Genomic DNA, 26,598 nt, shown 5'->3' on the forward strand with positions numbered 1-26,598 from the left:
TACTTTAATGTCTAGCTTCTGCATTGATTCACCATTAGAGCTTTACTTCTTTAGCTTAATACTTTATTTCATATTTAAATACACGTTCTCGTGGGAGAGGGGTAGTGTGACATCAGCTACTGTGGGCCAATTATGTCCCTGCAGTGTGGTTAGGCTCTCAGTTCCTCACAGAGAGCAGGTTTTGTTTGGAGACGGAGGACTGGAGAAGAGGAGGAGGAGGAGACAGGGGTAATACTGGGTGTCTGGGGTGGGGGCTGAGAGACTGCAGGCCAGGAAGGAGAGAGAGTGCCAAAGACAGTCTTGGCTGCCTTCATGAATGTGTTTGGGGTTGGGCCTGTCCTAGAGATATCCCAAAACTATTTTAGGAGGCAGCAAATTTAGCTGATGGTTGGTTTGCAAATCATCCGGAGATGTTAGTATTTCTGATGAGACAATCTGTCTCAGAATGAAACATTTAAAGTCTTTGAAATGAAAAGGGGTTTGCCTTTTTGAACACTGCCATCCAAAAAGCACAACCAGCACAGCCTATGTCCTGGCCAAATCCAGGAGGGGGTAAAATGTTCATGACAATGCCAGCTTCATGTGTGCAGAGCTTGCTGGGTGAAAATGTGCTCCCGTATTTATTATGTGGCAGAATTCACAGAACAGCCTGGAAAAGCAAGCAGTCTGGTCTTTATAAGAGAGGAAACTGGGGCTTTTACCTAAGGCTACCCAGCAAGCAGATGGCAGATCTTAGACTTCAGCCTAAAGTTTTCAGATTTCAAATCCCACTGTAATTAATTTTTAAATTTTGATTTGCCTTTTAACAAGGTAATATGAGTGTTATAACTTAAACTGTCAAATAGTTCCACAAAGCTTTTAGTGAAAAGGAGCAGGCCCCTGGCCCCAAAACTTAGAAGCAGTCACTTTCTATTTTTTATCTATTTTCTGTTTGTATCTTCATATTTCAGTAAAATATTTATACTTCCCGTTCTTGACTTAGAAAAAAAAAGATGTAATCTAAAATCTTCCTTCTACAGATGAGGATTTGATGGCCTTCTATACCCCCTTGCACACTCACACACAGCACACACACTCACACTCATACACACTCACACATTACAATATAGTTACATCATGCTTTTTATTTCGGCTGCAGTAGTCTTAATTTCCAGAAGCTCTCTGACGGCTCCTTTTGTGCAACATCCTGTTTTTGTTGCATGACAATGTCTTCACTTATCTCTGAGATTTTATTTTTTTGAAGTTTTCATTTGCCCCCTACCTTATTTTCCCCTGATTTTCTTTTCTATTGGTTCCATATTGACCTCTGTCTTTCACTAAGACATAGCCCTCAGATATCTGGTAATCCTTGTGTTTACATACATATTCACTCATCAGGGACGGAAAGGGGTTTCGGATGCTCAGTGCCTGGCTGGGTGGTGTCCCTGTGAGATGACGAGAAGGGAGGCCCGCCAATTCCTTGGGCTACTCCCACCTGCCAGTATTGGCAAGAAGTATCTCTTGGGCCTGCTGATTTTCCTGGAGAAAAAAAATCATCCAATCTTCTGTTGCTGGGGAAGGAACAGGGAGAAGGTGACCCTAAGCCTGGCTTCCAACGTGGTGGAAGCCAAGTGACAGAAAGGGTCCCACCTCCACAGACGGAGCGAGATGGTGGCACTCCATCTCAGCTTCGGGGGAGCCCACGCGCCCCCAGGCCAGGCCTGCCCTATTTTGCCTCTCTGAGAGCAAAGCTCTTTGCTGCTGGCTGGGGGAGAAACAGTGGCTTGGTGGCACTGAGAGGGGAGGAAATCCATTGTCAAACTTGTTCTGTCACAAACCGTATCAGGCAAGTTTTGGGGAAAGACTCTAGATTGGGCCCGTAGGATGTGGCTGGGCTCTGAGTGAAGGAGGCAGGAGTCGGCAGAGGGAGGAGGGGTGCTGTGGTCACAGCGAGGGGCTCAGCCCGTCCCAGGGAGCCCAGGCGCTGGGAGACCCTGCCCAGCTGCCGTGCCCGAGGCAGGGGGCTGGGCCTTTGGGCTTCCACACTGACCAGTCTGTTGGAAGGGGGCTCCTCCCAGAGAGGGGTGGTGACCTTAGGCAAGAGGATTCCCTCTAAGAGCAATTCCTGGAGAGAGACTTGAGCTGAGTGTCACCAATACCCACAGCAAGCCAGGCGAATGAGTACCTGGGGTCTGAGGAGTGTCTGGGCACACGCCACTGCGAGCCCCTCCGTGCACCCACTCTGCTCCAGTGACCTGCCCTCACAGGATCCCCCAGGGTAGGGTCAGTCCTTTTCCTTGGGGACACATGGAGGAGGAAAGCATGGCCCCCACATCCACACCCAGCACTACTGAAGCTGGTCTTTGTGCTGTAATGACACCCCTCGTCTTTTTTATTCTACTCCCCAGTCTGGATTTATCTTATCTGAGTGTTTATGCTGGACCAGAGAGGCAACTGGAGGAAGCGACCAGACCCGGAGGGGCCTGAGCCCTTGTCGCGATGCCCCTCGCAAGCTGGGGATGCTGCACTCGTCATTTACCCGTGGGAGTCAGCAGTGGAGTCAGAGTGGCACCTGAGTGCCATCTGTGCCCTCTCTGCCTGTTGATAAGCAAAGCCTCATCCTCTCCTGATGACCACAGTCAGCTCCTCCCCATGGGATGAGGGCCCTTTTCTTTGCCTTCTGGTCTCTTGGTGCAAGAAGCCCAATGTGATCACATAGCAATCATAGATTAAAGGTGAATGAAATTCTCATTATGTCTTCATGAGAAACCCTCTCCCCCTGGAAGCTGGGACCTTCACACCCACTAAGCCTAAAGTTGCAGGGGAAAGAAACACACAGTCTCCAGTGGGTCCCCAGGAGTGAGGAGAGGCAGCCCCGCCGCCCCCATTCCTGGGTTCTCAGAACCACTGATGCCACCTACGGGGATCTGGCCATTGCCCATGAATGAGTCCTGTTGTGTTTTTGCCTCTGGTCACTTCTCTTCCCATACAAAACAGATGGCAGACGCACAGCCTGACATCCTGCCCCTGGGAGGACTGACACCCACAGCTAAGTTGTAGGGGGTTGCAGTTCAACAGCAGTCCGCGTTCAGCTTGCATCCATACCTCCACCCCGACCTGTCTGTGAGCCACACTGAGACTTTCTTCTCCACCAGCTAGTCACAGTGCAACAGTGAGGTACAAAACACAGGAGTGGGACCACCTGCCTGCCCCCTCTGACCTGCCCATACCCAGTCCCAGAAGTGCCACTTCCCTTTTTTGATAGATTGCTGCTGGGCCCACTTGATATTACGACTGCATGGGCCTGACAAAACTCAGCCTTGAGGGGACAGTTCTGATCACGTGGCCGCTGGATAGTCTATGGCCGGGTACTCTGCCTCAACAGGGCCCGGCCGGAAGCGCACAGGAACTGGGTTTCAGGAGATGTGTCTTCCTGCACTGCAGACGGGAAGCCTTTACTCTGGAACACTGTTGTACCACTTTGTGATTCTCTTACGGTATTTTCCGAAAATTCCGCATGGCATCTTGTCCTGTCTTTGACACCTCTAATGTCACAGGGTCTGCCAGGTGATACGGTCCAAACTGTAGGACCACTTGCACCGTAGCCTGGCCCTTCCCCAGAACGCTTTTCTGCTCTGGACCCCACTTAAGGACACCAGCCTTCCACGTTATATAACAGATGAATGTGAGCATTGCTCCCAAGAGCACAATATGCTGATGCCAGAACCCGAAGACAACATTGCTGTGCTTCTTTCTTAGTGATGAGAGATGCAAGATACCTAACTAGTCCTTCACTTTGGAGAAGATGTCCCAGTTGGCCCCATACCTCTGAATCTCAAAATACTGCTGTGGCCAAGCCCTGAAGCTCTGTAAGCTTTTTTGCCCTACCTCGGAAGCACGTATATTACCAAAGCCTCCAAAATTCTTGCTTGCCCAGTATCATTAGCATCATGTCATCAATAGGATAACGTGTTCTGGGGAATGTCCAGATGGCCCATGTCTTCAGACTAAACTGTGGCAGAGGGTGGAAAGTTACCTTAGCTGTGGAGTAAAACTATAAATGTATACAGTTATCTATCCCAAGCAAATGTAAAATATCTCTGGTCCTCATTCCTGATAGGGCTGGAAAAGAAGGCATTCATCAAATCACAGACCATATATTACGTACCTGAGGCTATGTTAATCTGCTCTAACAAAAATCACATCAGTTGCAATTAGGATTACTACCTATTGAATGTGCATAGAGTTCAATGTCATCCTCCTATCTGGTTTAGGAGGGCGTCAGCCTATTGAATTAAAAGGGGAAATGATGCAGACTCCCCACCTTCTCCACCCCCACATTCTCTAAGTCTAAAAATCCAGGTGAATCTCTCCCATTTTCCCTGGGATGTGATACTGTTTTCTTGTTGATGGCCTTGACTCTGGGTGGGGAGACAGTTTCAGGGGCTTCCACTTGGCCTTCTCCTCTAGAGTAACTCCCACCCTGCATGTCAAGGAATAGTTCTGCTAACTACTGAGTATGCCCATGACTATTACACATTTGAAGTCTACGAAATGAACAGTGGGTAGCTCTATGGACCTAACTGACCCACTGCGAGTTCACTGGGTCAGGACTCCATTTATGACCTGTCCCCATACATGCCCTCATTCCAACAGACGTGTCACGATTGGTCTGGTGGTCAGAAGGAGAAGTGGGAGTAGATCTTGAGAAAGGATCTCAGGGTTGCCTTGGGCACAGTGCACTGCCCTGTGGCAGAGGGGCCTTTGCACCACCTGCGAGCAAGAGAGAATTGCTATCTTTTAACAGAAACAAGACTGCTATTCCTGTGGACCCACAGAGTTCAAAAAGAGATCAAAAGGAGATGCAAGACTTTAAGTGCATCAGCCCAGACGGCGCCTTCCAGTTCTCAGGGTCTCACTCCTTCCCAATCATGGCCTTGACCTCAGAGTGACAGACTTTCTGAGGCTGAGAATTCAGTCTCCTCTGGAGTTCTGCTATCCTTATAATTAAGTTGTGAATCTGAACCTGCCCTCCAGGTGTTAAGAGTAGACGTCCTTTTGTCTGCTGCCAATTGCACTTACTGGCTTTCAGACTTAGCCTTTAATCGGTGATTAATCACCCTCAGCCTTTTATTTTCTTTCTTCCTTGCATTGATTGCCCCTAGCAATGGCCATTTAGCATGATAGTCTTGATACAACCACTTGCCCCAAACTTCTCAAAGGTCTTGAATATTGCCCCCACTGGGGTACTTTCCTGGGTATCCCATTCCAGGGCAACATTAGTTTTAACAATTGCACCAAGACAGCAAGTCAGGAGTTGCCTACGCTCCACCACCGCCAGTGATGGAGTCCTCACTGCCAGGCTGCCAGAACCCAGCTCCACAGTCCTAGTTTAGAGTCTGCTCCCTCGAACCACCCTTCCTGGGCTGGGTTCTCTGGGCAGGAGGACTCTGAGACTAAGACTTGTATCCAGGAGGTTATTTGGAAATGTACTTCAGATCAGTACCTGGGAGGAGCAAAGAAACTCACACTGGTGGGGAGGCGAACTGCGGTATCACTGCAACAAAGGTCTCAGCTGATCCCACAGGTGCTGCAGCTGGGATGGCCCTTTGGAGCCTCCCCATCTTCAGCACGAGAGTAGGGCCTTTTCAGCCCTGCACTGGGTGGTCACTGGATGCAGGCCTGCCCAAGGGACAGGACATGACCCTCTTTGGTGGAGGGGAACTCCCGGTGGAGAGCTTTCACGGAGAGCTGTGCACCAACCACCTTCCCAGGAGCCGCGGGCATGGGTTCTGAGCAGGGGAGCTGGGGGATACACGCCAGCTCCTCCCGCCCAGTTAAGCTGTGTTCGGCGCCACCTCCCACCTTAGCCTCCAGGGGTCCTTGGTGCTTCTAGCTCCTAGGGCTTTCTGGGGTTCTGTAGCGGGAAACGGCCCACCCCCACTCCTTTGCCTTTGGAGAAGCCCTGGCTGTCTCCCATCTAATGAGTTATTTACCCCTAGTTCTGTTACTTCCTAGCTTCAAAATTTTTATTGGAATCTCTTGTCTGATGTCATCTCCTCTTGCTCTTGCCCAATGTGGATGTATGCCTCTATTTTTATTCCTTTATTGCTATTTTAGCATGGTTTGGGGAGAGGGTGAAAGTAAGCGTATGTTCACTGTGCTGCATTTACTGGGTGCCCATCATTGCAGTTGTATAAAACAGCAAATGGTCTGAATCCTACCTTCTTCCCAGCATCCTTCCTCATTGGACGTCCAGTAGCTTCCATCCTGTAGTCGGTGAATCTTGACCCTTGCTCATCTATGGCATATGTTGTCCTGCAGTTAGACTTTGCCTGTCACCCCCTCCCCCCGGAGAAGAGAAAGTTTTTCTCAGCTCCACATTATCCAACCAAGTAAGAGGAGTGAGATGTGTGGAAGAAACTACTCCATGCTGTACAGAAATGACTCCTCAAAGTCCCCTCCTCCCCTGGAGAGGTCTGACGCCCTCTAACTGCCATCTCAAAGCCCTGCTCCCCCCTTTCCTTTTGGCTGTAGCCTGGGGCTCCCACATTCCAGTCCCAACTGTGATCCAGCGAGGTCTGCCCCCAGATCATTGTTTCTCAAAGAGGAGCACAGTACCTCTTGGAGTGTGTGCCATTGCTTCAAGAGGGGAAACAAAGCCATGGAATGAATAAGGGTGTTATCTTGGGGTATCAATGTCTGCCCTGTTGGAATAAATAGAATTATGTGTGTGTGTACGTTTTTTCTACGCAGTAAGTATGTACTGAGTCCCAGCCTTGGCTGGTAGATTCTCATGTTTGAAGCTAAAACTCCAAATACCATTTCCCTTGGAGAAGTGATTACACATGCTGGGCAGGATCTAATCATTTGTGGATTCAGCAGAGATTCACGGCATGCCCTGTGCGTGCCGAGGCACCAGTAGGCTGGAAATAAACAGAAAAGCAGACCAGTGAGGTGTCTGCCCTCATGGAACTTCCATTCTAGTGGAGGTAAGTAGTGACTGCTCTGAAGAGAGAAGCAGCCTCCTAGCTGCGTAAACCCTTGAATGAGTACAATGAGAAACTAAAAAAGGAAAGGTCTCCTTATTAATCGTCCCATCTTCTCTTGTGAAGGGAAGGAAAACCGAGGTAGAATATTCTGAAAGCCCATTAAGAGGCTGAAACCAAGAAACATAACCCAGTAGACTGGAGATTCAAAATGGGCTTTAGAAACATAAATCGGGACTCTCCAGGGAAATGGGTAAGTCAGAGCCAAAGGCGATAGCACTGAATTAGGAGGAGCTTGAGCTAGTGAACAGGGAGGGGGCGGGGAGGGAGCCCAGGAGGGAAGGTCACTAGGGATCAAGAACTGGGTGAAAGAAGGGTGGCAGATAGCACCGTTAGTATGCTAAGCATGGCCTCCTCCAGCGGGAGGAGCAGCAGCGGCCACCCAGCAGCCAGGGGTCCAGAGGTGAGGCAGGGACCTGCCCATGGCCCCCCAGGGTCACAGTCTGGACTCCTGACTTCTGGCAAGGGCTGAACGGGCACGTGGCCAGGGACAGGGCCAGCCAGACGTCGGGGTGTTAGAGGGCAGGCACGTAGAGTTGGCTTCGCCTTCTCCCTTCCTGTCCTTGTTCCCTCCCCTCTGTCCACCTGCTCTCTCTGGCGCCTCCATCTTGGTCCAGGTGTGAGGTGTTGCGTTTCCTCTTTGAGGTGAGGGAGCAGCTGCAGCTGGTCTCTGAGTGTGGGGACCAAGTCTTGGTGCCCTGGTAAAGGACTCTCGGGTGGAGAAGAGCAGAGCAGACGCTGAGCTCTGGACAGGATAAGGGTCGGGGACATCTCGTCGGGATCTCCAAACTCTCTCCGCACAAACTGCAACCTCCTGCAGCTCAGAACAAGGCACACATTTGCCTCTTTGGCAAACAGGTAGTAGTTACCGCAAGTAGTTATCCTAGGCAGGGCCACAGCCCAACAGCTGAGACTTACGAAGGTTCTTATCTAGGGCAGCCAGCATGGCCCGCATGCGCAGTCTGCACCAGGCTGCAGCCAGGCAGACTGCGTGGAGAGCAATTCCAGGTGCTCACGCAGTAGCCAGGGCCACAGAACCACCACCCTGCCCAGTGACACTTGACCCCCTGTTGCTGTTGCTTTTGACACACCACAGATGAAGGCTCTCTGGGGGTGCACTGGAGTGCCTCCTACACGCAGAGGGCCTTGGGGCTCTGAGCCGGCACCCCCAGAACTCCCGCTGCCCCTACTGCCCTGGCCTTCATCCAAAGCAAGTGTTCCCTGAAGCAACCAGGACAGGATGAAGCTGGTGGGAGCGTGTGAGTCATGGTGAGCCCGGGTGCCTCACGAACAAGTTTGTGCCCGCCTGTCTTCATGAATCACCGCAGAGCCTAATCCTTCATTAGAACACGCAGCAGTAATTGCTGGCGAAATGCCACTTGCCTTTTTCTCATTTTAACAAAACATTTATGCATGAAAGATTTAATGCCAGGTATCAAGCATATCATTGTAAATTTACCACTAATTAAGCCTAATTAAAATAATTAAATGGCTGTGGAGTCACCATGTGAATTAAAATTGCTTCTCCACCAGGCTGTTTCTCACAAGCCAGGCCCCCCGGGTTTCGGAGACAAATATATATCTCTCTCTCTATTTTTCCTGTCGCCCTGCTCAGCTTCATGCGGGGTATTTGCACGGCCAAGGAGATTTGATAATTAAGATAATGCTGTGATTTGACGGTGCGGTTTTTCAATTTCGGGACCCCAGGAGATTTTCCTTTATCTCGGTGAAGTATAGACAATTTGACAAATCTGTTGCTCCGAGCAGTCACTGGCGTTTGCATATTCATTACTCATTGGATTTTTAATCAAAGTAGCTGATGGACCCCTTGCACCACAAATAACTCGGTCATGAATAATTTATCCGTGCTCGCAGGCTGGGCTGCGCACCCCCTGGCGCCCCGGGGCCCCTGATTGGCTCGCTGGGCTGGCCTGCCCCGAGCAGCACATGGCCGCTCCAGATGTTTGGGTATCCATATGTGCACAGCTCATCAAAAACGGCAACGGCCCGCACCCAGGGGCCTCGGCCGTCCCCAGATAGGCCATCTGGACTTGGAGCGGAAAACAAACCACGGTGAATTGTGGGATGCGTGTTTATCTTCAGTGGCGCCGGCTGTGGCTGCGGAGGGGCACCCCGGAAGCGCCGGAATGCGGTGGGTACTCGGATCCAGGGCGGCAGGAAACGCTGGTGCCCTGGGAAGCGGCAGGCTGGGCGATCCCTACCTTCTTAGGAGTTCCCCAGCTGCCCGTCCTGCCTCTTGGGCCCCTGGCCATGGCACCCACGCACCCATGTACACACACATCTTTCCCCAAGGCTCTGCTGAAGCTGCCAGGGTGGCTGCTCACTTGACCGGCTCTGCGCCTTTACCTGCAATTCTCTTCTTCCTCTGCACTACCCCCCAGCAGGGCGGCTTCAGGATTTCCGTCGGCCTGGGGCACCCCCATTGAGGCCTCACCCATAATGTCGCCCATAATGGTGTCAAGCCCATTCAGTTTACCCACATGCCACATTCAATTCGATGTAGTTTATATGTAAGTGTGGAAGAGTTTAGTGGAGGTGCAGTTGACTGGGTGACATAATAGCATGTTTTGTAGGCATTTAATGGACCATTTACTCGTTTTTATTTTGCAGTTTTCTTTTCCTCTGGAACTGATGCAGTTGGTTCCCTGGGCCCCAGGTGCTCTGCAGGCTCCTGACAAGCAGGTAAACCTGGCATTGGGACTCTAGTACCAAGTGGCTTCAAAGGCCCTAGCCCACACATTAATCTTTACTAGTTCTTAAAGATTCAGCCTGTAGAACCTCATCTGGGAGCCTTCCGTGATCCCCACCACCTGAGGCTGAGGGGGTGCTTCTAGGGCACCCCCATGTCCGTCCATGTGGTGACTGCTAGTTGGCACGACCCCCCCTCCTACTAGACAGCGAGCCTGGGAGGGCAACATGGTGCCCTGTCCATCACTGGCCACACATCTACTTCACATTCCAGAAACAAGTGACCTTGGGCTTCATGCTTCAAAGAACAGAAACAATGACCTTGGAAGGGAAATTAAGCCAGAATAGCAGTCTGAGAGTGCTAACGGAAGGCAGACGGGGCCAACCCCTCTTGCCCAGCTGGGGGTGACTTGAAACACACGTCTTTTGTGCATGTCTTTTGTGCAGGGTGCGACAGAGGGGACTTCCTCCTGGCCCTCCAGCTGCTTCTCAGCCAATGGCCTCACCCATGACAGAGGTGTAAGGGCCCCCAGGGGCCCAGATCTGCTGTGCCACACTGAGTCTCCCCCGCCTGAGGACTCTGAGCTCAAAGAGTAGAACCTGCCCAGGAAACCCAACTGACAAAGGTGAACTTCAGCCTACAGCCGCCGCTCCAAACTGGGGTGTAGGTGGTCACGTGCCCCTTTCACTGTGCAGGTGAGACAATATCCCTGTCATTGAGCCCCCCGCGATCTAGCTCCATGCCACAACACTCTGGGGAGGAGCTGGGAGAAGCCTGCAGACTACTTGTCAGGCAAGCAGCCAAACCAGCAGGCCATGATCTCTTGTGACAATTAAAGTAGAAATATTTCCTGATTTGTTTTATTTTTTTTAAGGTGAGGGAGAAGGTATGATTATACCATGTGTCTGTGTTTTGTGGAGAGGGAGGGAGCAAAGAAATGGCATAAGCCAATGGCAGATGCTTCCTGGAGCCTGTCAAGGATGGTAGTGACCTCCTCCTGCCCCAGGTGGCTGCTGCCAGGGCCCACCTGAGAGGAGGCTGCTGACGACACACTGAACGGGAACGCCACACTGAAACCCACCCAAGCGCCGTGTCACTGGAGAGAACTGGGGCCCCACGAATCCTCAGGCAGGTGCCTGCCCTCCAACCCCACCACTGTGACAGCAGCCAAAATTCCAGAGGGAGACAGAAGGAGGTGGCCAGAGGCAGAGGCATGGCAGAGGCACGCAGCAGTCTCTTCTCCCGGTGACACTGAGAACAGCAACGAGTGTTTTCCTCAGAGCAGCACTAGACCCCAGGCACCAGACATCAGCGGTGTGCTCACGCCAGAGCCTCCCTCCACCTCTCAGGGCCCTCCCCTCCTGCATCCATTCTCCTCTAGGGTCCCAGTAACCAGACAACGCTCATTAGCCCAGACATGTCAACCCCAGACTGCCTTGAACATCACCCTCCTTAGGGGTCTGCCCCCGCCCCCCTCCCGAGGGCAGCAGAGACCAGGCTGTGGCTTGAGCGAGGGTCTGTCGCTGATTGACCCTTGGTGGGGGCCAGAGGAAGGGGCGTGGAGGACTCCTGACCTTAGGGCAGCCAGAGCACAGACCAGGGGTGCAATCAGGATTGGGGAGGTAATCAGACTTTCCCCTCTGGAATTTGAATGGGAGCACAATGGGCAGTCTGCCAGCCAAGGCCAGAACAAGGTCATGAAGACCCTGAGAAGGGAGCAGTCACATTAATGGTGGTGCTTGGAGTACAAAGTTACCACTTGGCCTTGGCAGGAGGAGATAAAATTAGTTGGTCCTCAGGGACGAGTGGGTGGCTGGAGATGGTTGTTTTCTGGGAACTGAGAGATCCTCGTCTCCCTCACCACCATGACATACACAGTATCCATAACGTCAACTTCAAAACTGGAGCTGTTCCTTGGCCCTAAAGCTCCAAGCCCTCACTGCTTCTTGTCACTCCATCTAGGGCAGCCCCCCAGGGACTCCAGTCTTTGCAGTAATTCCCAGTGACAACCAGCAGTATGCACTGGAGCACCGGGTGCAGCAGCCAAGTAGAGGCAATAGCATTGCAATTATGCACCTCGCTCAGAATTCCCTGGTCAGCCATCTGCAGCATAACCAGTCTTGGGATACATTTCAAATCCTAGAATGATTAATCTTGTTTGTTTGTGTTGTCATCAGAGCAATTACGTGCTATTCCCAATTCCTTGACAACTAACTATTTTTATTGTCTTTGTGTTCTACAGCTGAATTTACAAAATCTATGTTTAATAGCACTATTATAATTTTCAACTCAAGGGATACTTTTACTTACGTTTCCAACTCAGCAAACATTCATCGAAGATCTACCGGGTGAAAGACATGATGCCGGATGATACTGGGGGCACAAAGATGATGATGGTAAAAATAGTGGCTCTTGGTGAGAGTTTACTCATTTAATTCTCCTAATAGCCATAGAGATTGGAACTGTTTGATCCCAACTTTTAACAATTTACCAATGGAGAAACTGAGATCACACAGCTATTTAAGTGGTAGAGCCAGGATTTGAACCTCAGAAATCTGGTTCTGGGATGCATACTCATAATCACTACTAGAAAAATAAAATTAGAGTGCTGTGGAAAGCTTACTGTCCAATAGCAGAAGACCTATAAACAGGTCATTTAAATTCTGATGTTAGGTGCCAAGACAACAGTATGCACCAGACATTTAAAGCTGTGGTTTTGTGAAATACTGTCTTCCTTTTTTCATGACTTAAATTTATTGCAGATGACAAATGTAATGACAAAGGCTACTAAACATAGAGCTGCCTCTCTCCGAGTTCTTGGTTTCTTTCATGATGGGACAGGGCTTCTGTGATAGAGGAACTGGTAGGAAGAAAATCAGGAAAGCTAAGCATTGCTAGTGTCTGTCATCACGGTTGAGGACACCCGCGTCAGCAATCAGTCTAATCGGTCTCATTGTTTCGTATCACCAGGGAAATTGTAAGGCCCTTGAGGGTGGAGTCTATGAATTTCCTTTCATTTATGAAAGAAAAAATAAACATTATATTGAGTACTGATTAGTGCCAGGCATGAGTTAGTGGTCAGTGGTAGAGATAAAGAGGGTCTCACATTTTGTAGGAGACAGACGAGCAAAGGGCTAATGGGGGATGCGGCGGTGCAGCCCAGAGCCCGGAGGTGAGCAGACAACTCTGCCCAAGACGAGGCTGAAACCGACCCACCCAGAGGACAGCTTCTGTTGCTATAAGGATTCGAAAGAGAACAACAGTGAAGAGTGGCCCAACTGTCAAGTGGCGATAACATCCAGAATCCTCATTTGCCCCTAGCCAGGTTAGTCACCACAATTACAATTCGTGAACACACTTCAGTGCATGTAAAGTCTGACTCCTCTCCCTAATCCGCACTCCTATCCCTTTCTGCCTCCTTTAGTCTCTCCTTCTCAGCATCCCTTTCTCTAATTTTTCCTCCACTCTTGATCTCAGTGTCCCTTTCCTTTAATGATCCTCTTGGTGTCCGTATTTCCCCTTCTTTTTTTTAACTGTAGTTAACTGGACATGACAGAAGATTCAGATTCTGGAAAGAACCAGGAGTCTAGCAGTTCTGAGCCCTGGTTCTAGTCTGGTTCTACTGGGGTTCCATCTTTCTGTCTCCAAGGTTCCGTCACCTCCTCTTGGAAGTGTCCTCACACTAGTCAAGAAGGAACCTGAGTACTTCACCTGTGCATGACTTCTCACTTTCAATACTGGTCTTGGACTCCCCCTCTTCCATTGGGCAAAGCTTCATGAGCAGTGCTAAGTGTATCCACTCATGTGTTCGTTCATCTACCTGCCCAGTCTCTCAATAAACAAGACATTCTGAATCCCTGTGGGAGGCTGGGATGAATGCAGTCCTCTGGCAGAAGCAAATCCAGTGCACAGTGACACTATGATACAATGTAAATCAGAGTCGAAAGCACCGGTCTGTGGAAATGGAGCCTGCAGAAAGGGTCAGAGAGTGATCTGGAAGGTGGAAGGGGAACCAGTGGAGAATGGTGTTATTCAAATCAAGAGAGGAAGGTTTTAGAACAGGGGACAGGCCACCAGGGTCGGATGCAGCTGGGTGATCCGAGAAGGAGAACGGAGAGGCTTCCTGTGGACCTGCCCACCTGAGGTTGTTCCTGACCTTCATGGTGCGGCTTCAGGGAATGGGATGGGTGTCAGGCGGTGGTGGCTCAAGGTGGTGGTATAGAAATGGAGAACTTTAGTGCACACAGCTCTGTAGAAGTTTGTCTATGAAGGAAAGAAGTAGGGTGGTAGCTAGAAAGAGACATGGAGCTGGAGATCTGGGTTTTGTTTTGTTTTGTTTTGTTTTTTAGGTTGGAAGAAATCTGGGCATCATGGCAGACCCCACCGCCTCCACCAGGGGCAGGAAGAAGGTAAAGTCTCTCAGTTTCCCACTATCCTTCCTTTCAGAGGGTCCCAGGTCTTCCCCAATGTCTGTCCTGAAGAGCGGAGGCAGGCAGCCTCTGCTGTCCCTCACTCTGCTGAGATATCTGCAGCCAGCAGACTTCCCTCAAAGTAGTTTTGGAGAAGTTTCCAGCAACTGGATCCATTACCTGTTATGGCTGATTCCAAAGGGCACCCATGCTTTAGAAACAAGTTGCCTGGGGACCCAGGCAGCGCTTCCCCATGCTGGGTGACTGTGACACACATCTCACCCACCCAGGTGAGCCCTTCTGAAGGAGTGGAATTTGCACAGCACTTTCATTCCAGACCCCACGAATTTGGCTGTTTGGTTCATTTCACACACAGACCTGAGTATCACTATGTGGGAACCCCTCTTTTCTGGGTCCCATCTCCCTGCGGCTCCAAAAGCGTTGGGCAAATGCCCAAAGGGTCCCCGGAGCCAGCGGAGTTCTGCCCTTTGAGCCACAGTCCCTGTAAGAGCTTGATCAGGTCAATAAAATAAGGAGCATGGTGAGGCCACAGGCCAGGGGCCAGGGATAGATTCAGACGTGGGAGTGTGAGCACACACGTGCAAGTGTGCTGCTCAATATGGGATCCCAAAATCATACGATTGAAGTCCATAGAATCATTGGGTCTAAGGGTCCTCATTTTACAGATGAGGAAACTGAGGCCCAGGGAGATGGGACTTGCCTGAGGTCATAAAGGAAGTTTGCAGCAGACTTGGGTCTAGCCTAAGCCCTTCTATGCTGACCACCAGAGGCCTCACCACTTTCAGCCTCAGATGGCTGTATGACAGGTGAGTGTGAATGAATATACATTGGAATTTAGGATAATTTTCCTGGAAAAATAATGGGCTTAAGGTGGTTATATGTAACCCTCTAGCCAGCTATGATGGACAGAGGTGACCCAATCACTGTGACCTCAGGGAAGCCCTCCCTGAGTCCAAGTCTAAGTCCCCTTTGTACGGCCCAGAGCACCCTGTCCATTCATGGAGGTCACAGCACTCTGCAGAACGGCCATCCGAACTAGACCACGACCCACAGGGACCTGGACTTGCCCGTCTTATTCATGACATTGCCCCAACACTTCCACATAAATGGCCCAGGGTGCAGTTCAGTTAGTATCTGTTGAAATAATTAATTAGTTAATGAATTCTACTCTGGAGAACCAGCTCACCAGGTGGAAAGGTGTTCAGAGTGCCGACCTTATACCCGAGGAAACCATCTCTCTCCAAGGCAGCCCCTGCTGCAGAAGCAGGCCTGCCCTTCTGTTCTGCTTCCCACGGGGCAAACTCCGGGCCGGGTCCTCCGCATGCTGGCTGCACAGCACACAGCACAGGTGCTCCCCTGCTTCCCGTTGGAATGCTGTGCTTCTCTTAATGCTTCCATATCACACCTCTCTGTTCTTAGCCACACTGCATGCTGAGCTAACAACTGGCTCTCCTCTCCACACCCCTGCCACCTGTTCTGAACATGCACCTGGGATTTGTGTCGTTACTTCGGGGCCCCAGATACAGGTCTTGATAGCTATCCTTATTACATTTTATCCCATTGGATTTGCCCCTTCAATCTAGACTGTCAAGGTGTGTATGCACACTACCTTTTCTCTAATGTATTCACTGTCCTTCCCAAAATCAGATCACCTGAAAATTTGGCAAGCTGTTGTTCTGCCTTCATCAGCTTAATTGGTTGAAATGTAAACTGGAGCATTTCAGACAGAGTTCTGGGACCTATCTCTAGAGACGCATCAAGTCAACAGTGTCTTTTTGATTGACACTTTTGAGCACTCCCCTTCCCTAGTTACAAGGACATTTAACTATACCATCAGCCAGTGCTAAACTTTTTTCCAGGCCTTGGTCCAGCGACTGGAAAGATAAGATGATATGACCTTTTGCCATTTTCTATACCCAGTTTCCTGTATATCTTAATTCCCCTCTGGGCCTCCCTACTTCCTCCCTGTGCTCATAACTGCAGTTTCTGTAAGAAAATATACATAGCCTAGAGGCCCACAGCGTGTGTGAGAACTTGATCTAGCCCAAATCTCTCTCACAGGTTATCTCATGACTACACAGAACTTACAGTAAAATCAATATGTAATAAATGTTTGTGGAAGAAACACACTGTGAAAGAGTTTGTCCAGTTCCTTGTTGGCAACCAAATCTATGTTATCATGTTCTTCTGGAATGTGGATGCTCCCTCACCCCAGTGTCCCTAGAAAGGAAAGCCAGAGCTTGTATGCTGGCACCTTATTGGGACAAGCGCAGCCCCAGGGCAGCACAAGTGAGAGGAAGGAGGACAGGGAGGGAAGCCGCCCAAGGGTGACTAGTGCTTCCAAGCCCAGGTCCATCCAGAGCCTCCGAGTGTGACATAATCTGGAAATAAGATCTTTACAGATGTAACTGGTTAAGATGATGTCATACTGGATTAGGGTGGGTCCTAAATCCGATGGCTGGTGTCCTCACGAGAGGAGAGAGAGAGAAACCCGCAGACGAATACTGGGAGGGTGGCTGCAAAGAGGGGGGCAGGCACCGCGCTGATGCGTCCATAAGCCAAGGAATGTCCGGGATTGCCAGCAACCATCACAAGCTAGAAGAGACAAAGAAAATTATTTGGGCCCTTCAGAGGGGGCTTGGCACTGCCAACACCTTTTCAGACCTCCGGCCTCCAGAGCTGTGAGAGAATTCATTTCTGGCATCTTAAGCCCCTCCATTAGTGGTACAGAGTTATAACTGTCCTAGGAAATCAATATAGAGGGAAAATAAATACGAGGCAGCACATTCTGAGGCTGGCACACCTTTGCACACAGCAAGGCTGGATAATAAATTTTATGTTCTATGTGTTTACTGTAGTGTTAAAAATTGAGGAAGAAAAAGAGACAGGCTGTGTCTGGAGGGGCTATTTGGAACCTCTGCTCCTTAGAATAGTCTGTCAACAGGGAGGAAATAAAGAGTTGGTTTGCTGTCTCTTTCCTACTTTTTTTATTGGTCAGAGTTTTCCACACAAGGTGTAAAATCCTCCAGACTCCCAGATTGCGTCGTCTGAGAGCTGCTGTTGAGGGAGCCAACCCTCTGTCTGCGGCTGGGCACCTCACTGAGCCCAGGAGTGGCTAAGAATTAGAGCCTCTGCTCTGGGCTGATAAGGCTTCCTGGCCAGGGCCCACAGACGCACAGAGCCTGGCCCTCAAACCATAGGACGCTGAGACGGAGGCTGGTACCAGGAGATGAGTGGCGCTGAGGGGACCCTTCTGAGAAAGAAGCTCAGGGACCAGAGGGAGGTGAGGCAGGCAGACCCAGAGAGGAGCCTGCAGTGGACTTCACAGTGATGAATACACACATGAGGGCACAGAACTTGCCAAGTGAGGGTCCCAATCCAACACCCTTAAGGGCCAGGTGGAAACACAAGAGATGAACCAGGTATACAACTGCAAACTGTGTGGTGATCTGGGGAGCTCACCTTCTCTGTGACAGGTGGATTTCTACCGAGTGGGCAATCAATTGTCACCTCGCAGGACATGCACTCAGTGTTGCCAGATCTTCCCATATTTCACAAGAAGCAAAAATTTTCCAGATTAAAAGAAAAATGAATCCTCTCAATTTTTCAATGTTGTTAGGTATTGGGGGGAAAAAAAGGCTAAATGTTATAATGTTATAAGTTTCTTATACTTAAGAAAGACATAATGGATGACTTAACCAAATGCAAAGATATACCATGTTCTTGGATAGGAGAGGTGACATCATAAGGATGTTTATTCTTCCTGAATTAATCTATACTTTTTAAGTAATTCTTAATAGCAATTTGGGGGAAAGAGACATGTGAATCTAAAGTGCATACAGAAAAAACAAATAAGCAAATATAGTCAGGAAAATTCTGAAAAATAAGAGGAAACCAAGAGAGAGTCTAGCATTATCAAATAGGAAAACATAGTATAAAGTTTCAGTGGTTAAAACCGTGGTGCTGGCACATGACTAAAGGGAGGTAGAACCAAAAGGAAAGTCTAGAAAGACACATAGATACATAAAGGAATTTAAAATATGATAAAGATGAAATGTCAAGATGGAGGCATGGGTTAAAATGGGAGGTAATAGAGAGCATATCTAAGAAGAAAATAAAGTTAGGTCTAACTCTCTACCTCACGCAAAAGTAAGCTCCATCCGACCTACTACACCCTCGATCTCTCACCTGTATTGTTTGTTGCCTGCTTTCCTCTCTAGAGTGAAAGTTCCAGGAAACCAGAGGTTTTGACTGTATTGATTCCTGTTGTTGTAACCTCTGTGCCTAGAACAGTGTCTGGCACATCGACTGTGGTCATTAAATATTTGATAAGTGACTTGAGTAAATGAATCAAAAATGTAAATGTTAGTAACAAAACCTTTAAAGTAATAGGAAAAACCATTGGAAAATATTTTCATAATCTTACAGTGGTAATACTTTTTAAGTACTAAAAGAACTCAAAATCCATGAAAGAAAACAAGTGATCAAATTGATTATAGAGAAACTTTCTTCATGACAAAAGCCATCATGACTGAAGATGAAAAATAAGTGGTAGTCTGAACAAAGAAACTTCCATCTTATGTAACAGACAAGGGCAAATGACCTAATATAAAACAACAGCACAAGAAAAAAATTGGCAAGAATGTGAACAGAAATTCACAGAAAGATGTTCATCCTACTCATAATATGAAAAATGGGAATTAAAGCTCTAATGAGATGCTAGTTTTGAACATTTTGAACATTTTGCTACCTCACTGTGTTGGTAAGGGTGTGAGAGAACAGACCCTCTAATACACTGGGAGTCTAACCTGGCCCAGACCACTGTGGCAGGCAATTTAATAATGCTTTCAAAATTATAAATGCTCATACTCATGACCCAAAAATTCTACTTCTAAGAATTTATCTTACAGATAGACTCAAAAACTTTCATAACAGGTTATAGAAGTTATTGCAGCATTATCTGCAATAGAAAAAACTGGAAACAATTCCAGTGGTCTATCAGCAGGGGCTGATTAAATAAATGGTGTTATCTCTATGTACAGTGGAGCACAGGCACTGAAATACCATGCAGCCTTAAAACAATGAGGAAGTCCTGTGTGTGCAAATATGGACTGGCCTCCAAAACATAGTGTCGATAGAAGAAAGCAAGGCACAGAATGCGATGGTTATGGGGCTACCATTTGTATGAGAAGATGAAAAAAAAAAATATATATATATATATATATATATATATATATATATGTTAGGGAGATGGTTGTTTATTTTTCTCGGTTCTTGTCCCCACTGCAACAAAGAATTGAAGGGCAGAGACACAGTAGTGAATCAGAGTAGAAGTTTTGTTTTAAGTTACACACTTAAAGAGAGAGAAATTTTGGTCACCCTCAGAGAGGATGTGCACCAAAAGTTCTAAGTTTTATTTAAAGAGAGAGAAACTGCGGGTGTCCTCAAAGTGGAGAGACATGCTGAAAAGCTGAGGAAAAGTGCAGGTGACCTCAGAGAGAGGCATGCTGAAAGGTTGGAGGATCCCCCTATTAAGGATTTTTCAGGAATGTGACAAAGGGCTAGGGGGTGTAGACTTGTTAAGTGGTCTCAAGATATTTATCTTTGATGAGAGACACTATGTCTCTTCTCTTCTATTATCAGTCCTCCCCATAATTCTGCAAAATTAACACAAGAAATTTACTGATCACTTCGTTCCCAGGATAGCGGCTTCCCTCTGGGAACATATCAATCAAGACCGCCTGCCCTGCCCCCAAGGTGGGCTGAGTTATTGTCTACTTGCTAAAGAATATGTTAAGAATATAACTTCTTAACTTCCTGGGTTTTAAAACACAATCTTAGTTAAGATGGAATCTTTCCTCTTTTTACTATGCTATTTATATCTGGGCTTGTTTGGAAAATTAATCATGATGCCTGTCTCCTGCCCAGGTTGCAAATTACTTGATTAGGGGCTGGAGGAGGAGAAAAGCAGCCTAGAGGTGAAGTTAAGGAATCAGCCGGGCCTTTTAGCAGGCTAAAGTACATCTTACAATGGTGTGATCTATTTGACACGATGAAGACATAGGCTATGCTGGGATACTTTTCTTTATCTGGGGAATGTTTGGACATTCCAAGTTACTCCCGGCCTTTGGAGCTTCAACTGATTAACTCATTAAGTCTGAGTCTTTCCTGGCTCTCTAGTTTTACCTGGAAACTCTCTGAGTCCCTTTTAGTGGGCTGTACTGGCCTTATTCTCTCTCCACCCTGCTCGTATCTATTTTCCTGCCCGATTATATATGTACTCACACATATATGTGATTATTTGTAAGTGCCTAGAATATGTCTAGAAGTATACATAGATGGCGAATGCCATCAGTTGCTTCTATGGAGGAAAACTGAAGGGCTGGAGACATAGCTCGGAGAGGGTCCTCCTGTGAAGACCCTGCATTAGTAAGAATTAACTGAATTGCTACAAAATTAGACTCCCCTATCTCCTGGCTCCATCACAACGGATGGTGTTCTCTTGTCCATCTAATAATCCAGGGTGGGCATTTTATACAAGCAGTATTATTCGGAGGCCTCAGTGGATGGTGACTTTCCCATCTTTAACACAGGACTTGAAGCATCAATGTTCCAAACTATGAGAAAGGGGACAGAGCTAGAGAAGTGTGGAGGGCAGCTCTTCATGGGCCACACCTGAAAGAGGCAGATCTCGGTTCACACGTCACAGGTTCCGGCCCAGTCACACGATCGAGAGAAGCTCGAAGTGCCCAGGGAGAAAGGAAGAACAGATTGTGGTCTGCAGCCACCAGGTCTCTGCCGGACCTCTTCAGATTTGAAATGCGTAACTATATTATTCAAAATAATGAACACCATTAGGTGTGAAAAAACCGGAGTTAGGTCTGGCCAAACTGAGTTGCCAGTTTTCAATCCACATATACAGAATATTTGATTATATGGTAAAGGTGGCAAATTGTATCAGCCAGAAAAGTACGGACTATTTGATAAGTGGTGTTGGAAAAACAGTAACCATTGTGCAAGAAAGTTAGGTTTCTTACTTCATACCATGCTCCACAAAAAAGATTCCTGTTAAAGAACTAAACATAATAAATGAAATAATAAGAATATTAGAAGAAAATGTAATCTTGGGGAAAGGAAATATATCTTAAAGATTCAGGACTTAACAGTCACTGACAAATCTGGCCTCATAAAAGTGCCATAAAAATGACAAAGGATAATATAAAATCACAAAACAAGAAACAGATGAGGAGAAAATATTTGCCCTATGAATAAAAGGCAAAGAAATAATATCCCACATATAAAAATTGTACTTAGAGATTAGTAAGAAAATAGACAAACAATCCAGTAGAAAAATGAGCAAAGAAAGTGGAAGAAATGATAATAAGCCATGAAAAAATGCCCCTGCTCATGATAAATCAGGAAAATACAAATTAATACAGTAGCAGGACATTGCTTATCACCTATCAGATCAGCAAAAAGTGAGGAGAGGCAGGAAGAACATGTTCAGTATTGGAGGTGGACTGAAGAAATGATCTTATGAGTTCCTGGCAGGTATATAAATTGGAACACCATAGCTGGAGAGCATCTTGGCATAATCTATGTGCATATTTTTAAATGTGCATACCCTTCACCAAGAAATTTTTTAGTAACTTTCCTGGAGAAATAGTATTTGCACAGGTCCACAAAGCAATATGTCTAAGCTACTCACTACTCTTTCCATACCAGCAAAAAAGGACCAAATATTCATCACCAGAGGGCAGTTAAATGAACACAATCTTATCAAATATTTCACAGCAGGTTTTTTATTTTGTTGGGGTGTGTGTGTCTGTGTGTGTCTGTGTAGAAGAGAGCTATGTGAAAAAGATCAAAATATCTGTAAATACATATTAATAAGCAAAAAAGGCAGGTTGTAAAAGAATATATATAGGCTCTTTTGTCAACAAAACAAACCATGTATTCCTATATTAACACATGTATATAAATGCTTATAAAATCGTCTGGAAGAATACAAACCCTTAACAGCAAGCCCTTCTGAAAAGAGGAAGAAGATGAAGGAGGGCCCAAGCAAACTTCTGCTTGCTCTGTCCCTCTGCATCTGTCAGAGTTTGTGGCATGCTATTATGAATGCATATTCATGGATTTGTCCAAATGCACACATATATTCATATCCATATAGTCAACATTATAACAGAATGTTCATTGAAGACTTTCCATGTGTCTGGCACTGTGCTAAGTACTTTGCTTGCATTATCTGATCTAATGCTCATGACAACCTTATGATTTAGGCACTGCTGCTATCCCCACTTACAGAAGAGAAAGCTGAGGCTGTGGCAGGTTGAGTCGATCACCTGAAATCACCCAGAGGGGATGTGGCAGAGCTGGAATTCAAATTCAAGGGTATTTGATTTCAGAGGCTACAGTTTCACTCTTGACCTAAGAACATGTAACGCATTTAGATAGTGACCCCTAAAGTCTAACCTCTTCCAGCTCTATGGCTCTATAAGGTAGTTGTATCCCCTGGAAATGCAAGGCCAGGGAGCAGGGGTGCATGGGGGAGCAGCTCTCTGCAGCAGGCAGCTGCAGCCCAGTGAGCCTGGTGGCTTGGGGCTGGCTGTCATTCAGTGCATCCTGAGAACCTGAGCTCATCTACCACACACACACAGGGTTCAGAGCAGAGCTCACCAGGCCTTCATCCTAGACGGGACCCCCTGTGCCCACCTCCATGCAGATGGAGAAACCAGGGCTCCATTGCCAGTGGAGGCAGGGCCAGGACTGGGATGAGATCCCGGGTGGTCTCACCCCCACCCCAAGGCTGCCACACCTGCTGGCCATCTCTCCCGATTGGTGGGGGCAGAGCCAGGCCACAGAGGTGGGGGCTGAGGGCCAAGCAGCAGGGCACAACCCCTTCCGATTTCTGAATAATCAACTGTGTCTGAGGGTGGCTCCTGTACCCAAACACCACCTTGGCTCATGTATTCCTGAGGAAATAGCCACAAATACATCTGGTGTCTTGACAAATGGAAAGAGATGCACAAGGTCTGAGGGGTCCTGTAAGGGCCATGGGGGAGAGCAATGCTCAAATCTATCTCTGTCTTTGTCTCTGACTCTGTCTCTCTCCTCTCCCTCCCTCTCTTTCTCTCTCTCTCTGTTTTCAATCACCTAAAAGCTCCTGGGCTGGCAGAACAATTACGGGACAATTGATCTAAATCAATCTTTAGTTGGCAGGGACCTCCTTCCCAGTTCATTAAAATGGCTACAGCTGGGCCCGGCAGGGCGTCCGATACACCTCTAGGGACTGAGGTGACAGCAGCAGGCTCGCTGGACCTGAGACTTTGTTCTCAGGCAGCGTTACAGGACTGTCTCCTAAGATGCAGCCACCCTGCCGCTCGGGATGCTCCCCTTACCTTCCTCCTTCGGGCCTCTCTGCCCCCTCTGTCTCACTGCCCCTGTTTCTCCCTCCGGCCCATCTCACTGGGTTTCTCCCTCATGTCCTCCCCAAGCCTCGTGTGCTGTCCGGACCGCCCCATGTCGCTAGAATCTACCTCGCCTCTGACCGCCTCCCGGCTGGCACGTTCCCCTGGTCACTGAGATCTTGTTCCGTTCGCCTGTCTCCCGTCCCTCTCACCTTCCTTCTTTCCCCCTTCTCCCCTCCCCGCTCCTCTCTCCAGCCTTCCCCAGCCGGCTGGTGCTGCCCAGGAGCTGGCAGCACGAACTGCGCGTGAGGGCGACCCAGGCTCGGGCACCTGAGGGTGGCTGGTGACCTGGTGGCGAGGCGGCACTGCCTTCCTGTGGACATGCGATGGCTCACTGCCTGTCATGCCAGGGTCCGCTGAGTCTGGGACTTGCGTCACTCTCCCCATGGCATTTGTCAGTGTCAACATGACAGACCACAGTGCGATTTGTCACACGCCCCCTCTAGACGTGTTGCCTGGCTTATTTCAAGCGTCATGGGGCTGCGGCTGGCAGGAGAGGCTGGCCCTGGTCGCATGCGGTTCAGCCCCCGGAGTCACACGGTGCACCTGCCCCCTCAGGTTACAAAGCACTTGGTGGTCCCTGGGTGCGGCCACGTGGGGCCTGGGCAGTGAGGAGAAGCGTGAGTCTTGTTGGGACCTCTGGCTTTGCTCTGAGAGGTGTGTCTGCCCCCCACAAGCTGAGGCCTGGGAGAGGCTGAGTGAAGCACGAGTCACCCTGGCTGTGATATGTGCCCCAGACAGGCTGCCCCAACCACAGGCCAGGCCCAGCCACAGAGATCGGCGGGCACGCTGCAGGGCTGGCTGGCAGTCTCAGGGCCTCGCTGCTCTGTCGGTCCCCAGGGGACTGACTCAAGGAAATCCTCAAGGGAACAGAGACAAGCTTTGAGGACAGTCCACTAAATGACATAAGCCAGACACTTAAGGACACGTACTGCATGGCTCCACTTACCTCAGGTACCTCGAACAGTGTCTAGCATAGAGACAGAAAGTACTGCCCGGGGCTGGCGGGAGGGAAGGCGGGGGGCCGGGGGTCTTGTTCACTGGGGATCAAGTTTCCTTTGGGAAGATGAAAATGCCCTGGAAGTGAATGGTGGTGATGGCTGCACAACAGTGTGAGTTAATGCCACTGAACTGTACATGTAAAGATGCTGAAAATGGTAAGTCTTAAGTATATTTTATTGCAATAAAAAATAATCAGTCAAAAAAGCAAAAAAGAATAGGGTGGAGAAGGGAAGGAGGCAGCAAGCCTGGATGGGTGGTACTCTGAGGGAAAGAGCTTCCCAGGGTCTTTGGAAAACACCCCAAACACTGCACCTTCTGCCCTAAAATTCCTGGTACCGTATGTTTCTTTCCAAGCCACCATGCTCTAAAAATAAGTGATACATTGTGGGTTGTGAATTTGTATTAAGTGAAATGTTGCTTTCCAAAACCACATATGGCCCCACCAAATTACTGCTGGAATGAAAGAAAGGGAAAAATGGAGATGGGGGTGTCACTGAACCCCAGGACAGAGAACATTGAGGAGGCAGTTCAAGGTGCTGGAGGTCAAGGACATGAGGACTGAATGGTGGCAGTGCAGGTGGAGGTTGGGAGGCCAGACGTGACCTTTGCAACAGAGGTGCCTGCTGAGGTGGGAGCAGAAACCAGACTGCAGTGGGTTACAACAGGCGCTGGAAACACCACACACACACACACACACACACACACACACACGTGCACGCTCTAAAGATGGCAGTATACTATGTATGGTAGCCTGTTAAGCTGTTACAGAATTATATAGTTAGTGATTTTAGTTATGTTAAAATCAAAACAATAGCAAAAGACTGGAGGAAACATATCAAATTAGGAACCATTGTGTTGGTATCCTTTATCTTATTTTTTTATTTATAAATTTGATTTAATGAACATGTGTTACTTTTATAATAACAGTTAAAAACCCATGCTTTTGTGGGGTTCTGTTACAGCGGTGGGGCACAGACCACCAATAAATGAACAGCATGCCAGGTGATGATAACCCCGAAGAACAAAGCAGGGTGAGGGGGTCAGAGCGCGACAGGTAGAGGGCTATCTAGTGGAGGATGCTCAGGGAAGAGCAGGCAGCAGAGACCAGAAGAAATGGAGGGACAAGCCTTCTGGATATAAGGGGGGAAGAGAAAACATAACCAGTAATGTGGATAATTTATGTACGAGGATATTCAATGCAACATTAGTTACTATAGTGAGAAGTTAGACACAACCTAGGATGATGAGTAAAAGGGAAACGGCTGAATGCAACACGGCAGGTCCAGGCCACAGGTTCCCACGCAGCGCTCAGAGCATGCAAAGGAAAATAGCAAAATGAAGCGACAAAAGGCCTCGCTCACCCCTCCCATTAGTAGGACGGAGTCGGTGATGGCATCGGGGCCAAGCACAGTCACAGGCAGGGAGCGAGCGCTCAGAACCACTGCTGGGCAGGCCGCGCCTTGGTCCCGCATGGCGCGAAAGCAGTTTAACTATATAGGCATCAAGAGTGTTAGAAATGTTAATATTTAAGGAATAATTCTCCTAGAAACCCATCCTGAGACAGTATAAAAATGGACAAAGCAAACACATTGTTACTTGTGACAAAGAGTAACTACTGGAAATAGTCTAAATGTCCCACATTCAGGTAATGGTTAAATGAAATACAGTACATCCACGTGATGAAATACTACAAGGCCATTAAAAACAGGTTTTAGAAGAGCTTTTATTTTAATACTATAGGAAAATGCCCAGGATGTGATGTTAAGCAAAAAAAAAAAAAGAAAGAAAAAGGTTAATACTCAAAATTGTATGCAGTACAATATTTTGTAGAAAAAGAAAAACATCCTTAGGTAAAATGTGAAATAAATGTGTTCGAAATGTTACTCTTAGCTGCCTCTGGGTAAGAATATGGTTGTTCTTTTCCACTTTTTTATTCTTTCCTGAACTTTATAAGT

At 48.1% G+C, this 26,598-nt stretch overlaps 1 pseudogene; it reads right to left on the minus strand.

Moving 5' to 3' along the window:
• The window catches only part of LOC118923596 (ER degradation-enhancing alpha-mannosidase-like protein 1), a 112,761-nt pseudogene extending 86,646 nt beyond the window's left edge, over window positions 1-26,115 (minus strand).
• Window positions 26,116-26,598: the final 483 nt, after the last annotated feature.

This window comes from Manis pentadactyla, chromosome 11, assembly GCF_030020395.1.
Source record: "Manis pentadactyla isolate mManPen7 chromosome 11, mManPen7.hap1, whole genome shotgun sequence".
NCBI lineage: Eukaryota > Metazoa > Chordata > Mammalia > Pholidota > Manidae > Manis > Manis pentadactyla.